Raw genomic sequence first — 6,383 nt, forward strand, 5'->3', positions numbered from 1 at the left:
ATGCGTCACACACAGCTCTGCTACATGCACGCGTCACACACAGCCCTGCTACATGTACGCGTCACACACAGCCCTGCTACATGCATGTCACACACATACAACTCTGCTACATACATACTTCATCCCATACAACAGGGATCACAACCGACACAGCAGAGTTCTGCACACACTGATCACCTCCTTGCCATGTGACTCTGGACTCCTCCCACACAGATGACTGATCACATGCTCCTACATCTGTCACATGCACGGCTCTGCTGCTCCATCTATTATATGCAGAGCTCTGCAAAATGACCTGTGATGATGTCACCATCATGTGATCATCAGGGGTGGAGGTATAGAGCCCAGGTGTCTGATCACATGATGGTGACATCACAGTCAGGCTGTCAGACTCTGCGTGTTTTATTATGCTGTAGGACCTGCGATGGCGTCACCACCATGTGATCAGGGTGGCGGAGCATGTAACTGACACAGCACACACGAACGGACAGACAAGTGGTTGTTAGCACTTTGATCATTGGAGTCACAGTCGTCCGCTGATTAGATGTTGGTGAAATGCCACCAATGTAGATACAATCGCTTTATCACTAAAGTAAATAAAGCCCCATACAAAGAACAGCTGTCAATACAAAAACAGCTAAAAGGTATCAGTAAGGCCCGTTTCACATCTGCGTTGGCAGCTTTGGTCGAAGGTTCTGCCACAGATCCAGCTCAAAATACCAGAAGAAAAAGCACTGCATGCAGCACTTTATCTTCTGTCAACAAGCGAGGCAGCTGAGCGAAAACCAAATGGACCCCATTGTAGTCAATTGGGTCCATTCGGCGCCGTTTGGTTCTGTCCTGAAACTGAGCCATTCAGCCACAGGGATTCCCCTTTCCTGCTTCCTGAATAGAGCAGCGAAGAAAGCGGAACCCCGAGCGCAGGCGTGACATCACCCCAACCTGAATCAATAAGAGGGAATCCTTGCAATCTATAGGACCCACATCATCTCCTTAGTAAGTAGGCTGGATGGCTATGTGGGTTAGCTGTGGTGGTAACCTCAATGCTTACACTAGAGGGCATGTTTATTTAAGTAATAACTCATTTGTGCCTCTGCTTTGCCTGACTCATAGCTGCAGTACAGACATTAGTACCAAAAAGCACCTAGTCATCTCCATCAGATTGATACAGGGTTATATAACCTCGTCGGGCCGTTTAGAATTCTCTGACTCAATAAAAGCAGCTTTCTGTGCAAAAAGTGAATGACACGTGCACATTCTACTCTTTATTCACCGGGTGATGCAATTACTGTAACACAGTACAATGTATGTCAGCTTAAGGTTTTTAGGAAAGGTTACACTTCAGGGTTGCCAACTATCCAGAAATTCCAGGATAGTCCGTAAAAAAAAAAAAGAACGCATCTTTGAAGTGTCCGTGAAAAATTTTAGATGGGTCTTTGATTTTTTTTTTCCTGAGGCTGGTGGTTCCTAAGCAGATTATAACTGTCGTGATCATCATTATATATATATATATATATATATATATATATATATATATATATATTTTCCTACCCTGATATGGTGCAGTTTGTTACCAAAACAACTCTGCCCTCATGTGTTTACATTATGCAACTACACACTATGACTCACTCTAACTCATCATCACCATAGCATCTACAGTAAACTTCATGCCTCACATCATCTACATCCACACAAGCTTCCTCTCTCAATCCAACACACAAGCCTACATCATAAAATGTACTTTTTCATCAATCATCTGATGAGGTTCCACAACACCGATATCACAAAGTGACACAATCTTGTTTTAACAAATTCCAAACTTAAGTCCCGTGAATTCATGGTACGTCCTTGAAAATATAAAAGCGAAGAGGAGCACCAAGCAGTACGAGCAGCGAGAACGAGACAACAAAGGGACCTCCATGTTGGTTTGCACTGAGTATTCCCTGTATTCGAAATAGCCAACAACTTTGCATTATGACTATATCTCTTCACACGAACGAGAAAATCGCGCAAGATGTGTGTTGCATGCCGCACAAATCTTGCACGAATATGAACCCCATTCTTATGAATAGGGCCATACCGTACACATGCTGGATGTACGCAGTGCAATGTGAGGTCTCCCATTGAGTCCTCCACGACAGGGGATAGCTTTTTCCCCAAAGTGATGCAGGGCGGTTTTGACATGTTGGCGAGCGTAATATCACGCCATGATTTACGAACCGATATTGCGCTCACCCGTGTGAAGTTTGCCTGATTCCACTGCGTAATTCTCCCGAGCATACAGATATATACATTTCAGTCCCTGTCCAGGGACGCGCCTTATAATAGGAAGTTTATATCAGTATCTGTCCTATAGAAACACATGACTTATCCTTATCATTCAGTAGGGTTTCCCGATGTGTCAGTAAAAAATCTGTGATTTTTGGATAACTTGTTCAGGAAAATCAAAACTTCAGGTTGGCAACGCTAATGTAATTCCAACTACTTTCAAATAAATTGCAAGTCATAGCTAGGAGTCCCTTCACCCTGGGAAAAATATATAGCTTTCTGTCAGCTCCTGTTCTGTATCAGGCTGAGCTCACGCTTCACATTCACAGGTTGCATCCAGGTTTCTGTCAGGCCTTCTGGTATTCAGCAATATTCTTGCTATTGAAAATCCCAAAGCCTTATTAAAGTCAATGGGATCCCACCAGGATCGGCCTGTATCATTTGTAAGCTCTGCAAATTGTGCCAAATTTATGAAAATGATCCATGTGACCTGATGCTTTTGGTGCGGCCTTCAAGACAAGGAGCATCTCCACCGGAAAGAATAGTCTTGGCATGCTGAAATTTAATATGCCTGCTCCTTAGATACTGACAGTTGTAAGTTCATGAGATTGTCAATCCATCCCACCAAAATCGGCAGGTTTAATTGACTTTTATCTCAAGTGTATGGTCATCTCTAATTATTATATTGCATTCTACACATGTATCTATCATTTCACTGAATGGTTTGAAATCAGGAAAGCTGTCCAACAAGGCTGCATTCTATCCCCAGCCCTGTTCAACTTGTATGCCGAAATGATCATAAGGCGATGCAATCTGGATGAATCCCCAATTGGAGTGAAAATTGGTTGAAGAAACATAAACAATCTTCGATATGCTGACGACACAACTCTACTTGTTGAAAATGAAAAGGACCTTAAATACCTAATTCAAAGAGTCAAAGAAGAAAGCAAACACATGGGACTGTATCTCAATATGAAGAAAACAAAGCTTCTGACAACAGCAAGCAATGTTGTACCATGCATAACAATCGACACTGAAGTCCAAGATTTCACTTTCCTTGGATCTAAGATTGACCACAGCAGCAAATCGGGGCCTGAAATCAAACAAAGACGCAGCCTTAGGGTGGCTACCCACTAGCGATATTTTCTATTGTGCTGCGAAAGCAAGTGCCTCACAGCTCAGAGAAAACTCTGCAATATCGCACACAGTTTTCAATGGGGCCAGCGACAGCTGTGGCAGAAGTCCGTGATGCTGTCCCATTGCTTTCAATGGGGTCGGCACTGCTGCAGCCCCATTGAAAGCAGTGGGTTGCAAGCAACCCCCGCAGCTATGATTTTTGGGGAAGGGCTTGAAATTTAGGCCCTTCCGTGCTAATTAGCCCTAGCTGTAAAAAAAAAAGTTTAAAAACAAAAGTATACTCACCTAGAAGAGCTGTCTGGCCCTTCTCTCCGGCATGGCAGTCTTCTGTCTTCTGGAGGCCAGGGATTGAAAAATCCCTGCCCCCAGAAAGCACTGGTGTCATTGGTTGAGCACTCAGCCAATCACAGTCAGTGCTCAGCCATTGAATGACAGCTGAGCACCACCTGTAATTGGCTGAGCGCTGTGACCAATCACAGGTAGCGCTCAGCTGTCACTCAATGGCTGAGCGCTCAGGCAATGACACCAGCGCTATCTGGGGGCGGGGATTTTTCAATCCCCGGCCTCCAGATGGCTGAAGAAGACTGCCATGCCAGAGAGAAGAGCCGGGTGGCTTTTCTTGGTGAGTATAATTTTTTTTTTTTTCCTTTTTTTTTTTACAGCTAGTGCTGATTTTCAGGGAGGGGCTTATATTTCAAGCCCTTCCCCAAAAATCATTGCTGCGGGGGTTGCCTGCAACCCACTGCTTTCAATGGGGCCACAGCAGTGCCGACTCCATTGAAAGCTGTCACAAGAAAAAATATCGCTAGTGGGTAGCCACCCATAGTGCAATGCAAGGAATGGTGAACTTATGGAAGAGCAAAGACATCACCATTACAACAAAGATCCAAATAATCAATGCAATCATTTTCCCAATAACTACATATGCATGCGAAAACTGGACACTCAAGAAAGTAGACAGAAGAAGGATAGAGGCCTCTGACCTGTGGTGCTGGCGGCGTATACTGCATACAACAGACAGAGATGGTCACAAATAAGGTGATCCTAAACTATGTCATACCAAAAGTATCACTAGAAAGCAAAATCACCAAACAATGGCTTTCATACTCTGGTCATGTCATACGAGACAATTCTCTGGAAACATTAATGCTCGGCAGAGTCAGTGAGTCCAGAAGAAGAGGACGTTGAAGAACACGCTGGCTAGACACAGTCAAGGTTGACAGGAGCATGACTGTGGAAAATCTGAAGAAAGCGGCCAAAGACAGGAAAGCCTGGCGGATGCTGATCCACAAGGTGACCAAAAGTTGGCAACGACTGAACAGAAAAATCAGCATCATACTCAAAACAACATGCATAACACTGTGAACAGATACAGAATACTATGCTTCCAACATGACCAACGTACATCATCATAGAAGTATTTGACATCAACTCATGTTTCGTGCTTCATAATGATACAATTATATTAACCGTCACATATAGGCACTACAGCTTCCCTGTGTCATCTATGGGTCCTTTTACAGGGGACACTTGTGGTGTGCTTAAGCCCCCCACAATCATTCCAGCGATAATCAATCCTTTGCTTTCACAAGACAAGGAGAACCTGAAAGTCCAAAAGTGCTTGTCAGGCGCTTCTTTAGAAGTGGCGAATCTTTAAAATGCTGCGGTCTAGCAGTAAAGTGTAAACAAACTTTCAAAAAATTCATAAGTATTGATCGGTAGGGTTTTGGTGCTCGGACACCCACCAATCGCAAAAACAAACTGAGAAGAAGTGCTCCACTGACAACTCTGCCTCATCATTTCTTCTCGAAGCAGTGTACAGACTCAATAGAAAGTCTACGAGCCCGTACACCGCCGCTTACCGATCACAGCCAAAGGGGCACCATGTTCAAGACGGCATTAAAAGTAATTGGATTTTTATTTGTGCCCTTCCAAACTGCAATGCACTACATCAATTTGCTCCACGGGAAAGATTTATGGTACTGCTCACCCCGAGCACCTAGTTCATGAATAGTGTTATAAGTACAGAACTGCCACAACTACAGGGTGATTAAAAAAGAATGGTGGAGAAGTAAAGCTGATTTCTTCATAATGAATTGACACACAACAGCCAGAGTGACGTGAAAATCTAGAAGAGCTCTTCATGTTTTTAATGCACCATTCTTTATGGACTTCAAAAAAAAATTGGGGATAAAAATATTTTCAGGCGTTCATTCCCGTCGCTTTATTTCGGCAGTTAATCCTATTGTGCTTATGTGCATTCATAATGCCATATTGTACTTTGATGTTTGACCTCTGTCAGACCTATACATACATAAGTTCACACAAGAGGATTTCCATAGATATGACGGGTATTTCTGTCACTTTTGCTCAGCTGTTCTCATTTTCATTTGAAGTGTCCACCACCATCTGAAACACTTTACATTCATCTTGTTTTGTGCAGAGCTCCTTTTAAAGTCACCAGATGTCTCAACCACCCAGCGTCTGTAGGACAACATAAAAGAAGTATCTATTGAAAGGTTGGCAATAGGGTGGCACAGCAATAAGTATTCCTAACTTCATTTACCAGCATGAAATTCTGATCATTGCCTGAATTCAAAAATAAATCACAGAAACAGGACACGTGAATTCAAAAATCACTGAAAGTGGCCATACTTACCGATATACAAAGTACAAGGTCAGATATAGACACCACATCCCTCAACATGCAGACAGGCAATTGCTATATGGATAAGCGTTGCATCTTAGGTGTGATATACAGATGGCAATGTGGTGTCTATATTTGTCTTTGTATTTTGTCAAACTAATGACCACTTTTCCGTTAGTAAATATGTGTGTGTGGGTGGTTCTCATGCTCCGCCACTCGTGACATCATTGCTCCACCCCTGGTGACATCATTGCAGGTCCTACAACATATATAATACACAGAGCTTTACCGACAGAAGAACAATGATGTCTAGAAATCAGCATTGATATAC

This window comes from Eleutherodactylus coqui, chromosome 8 (assembly GCF_035609145.1).
Source record: "Eleutherodactylus coqui strain aEleCoq1 chromosome 8, aEleCoq1.hap1, whole genome shotgun sequence".
Taxonomy (NCBI): Eukaryota; Metazoa; Chordata; class Amphibia; order Anura; family Eleutherodactylidae; genus Eleutherodactylus; species Eleutherodactylus coqui.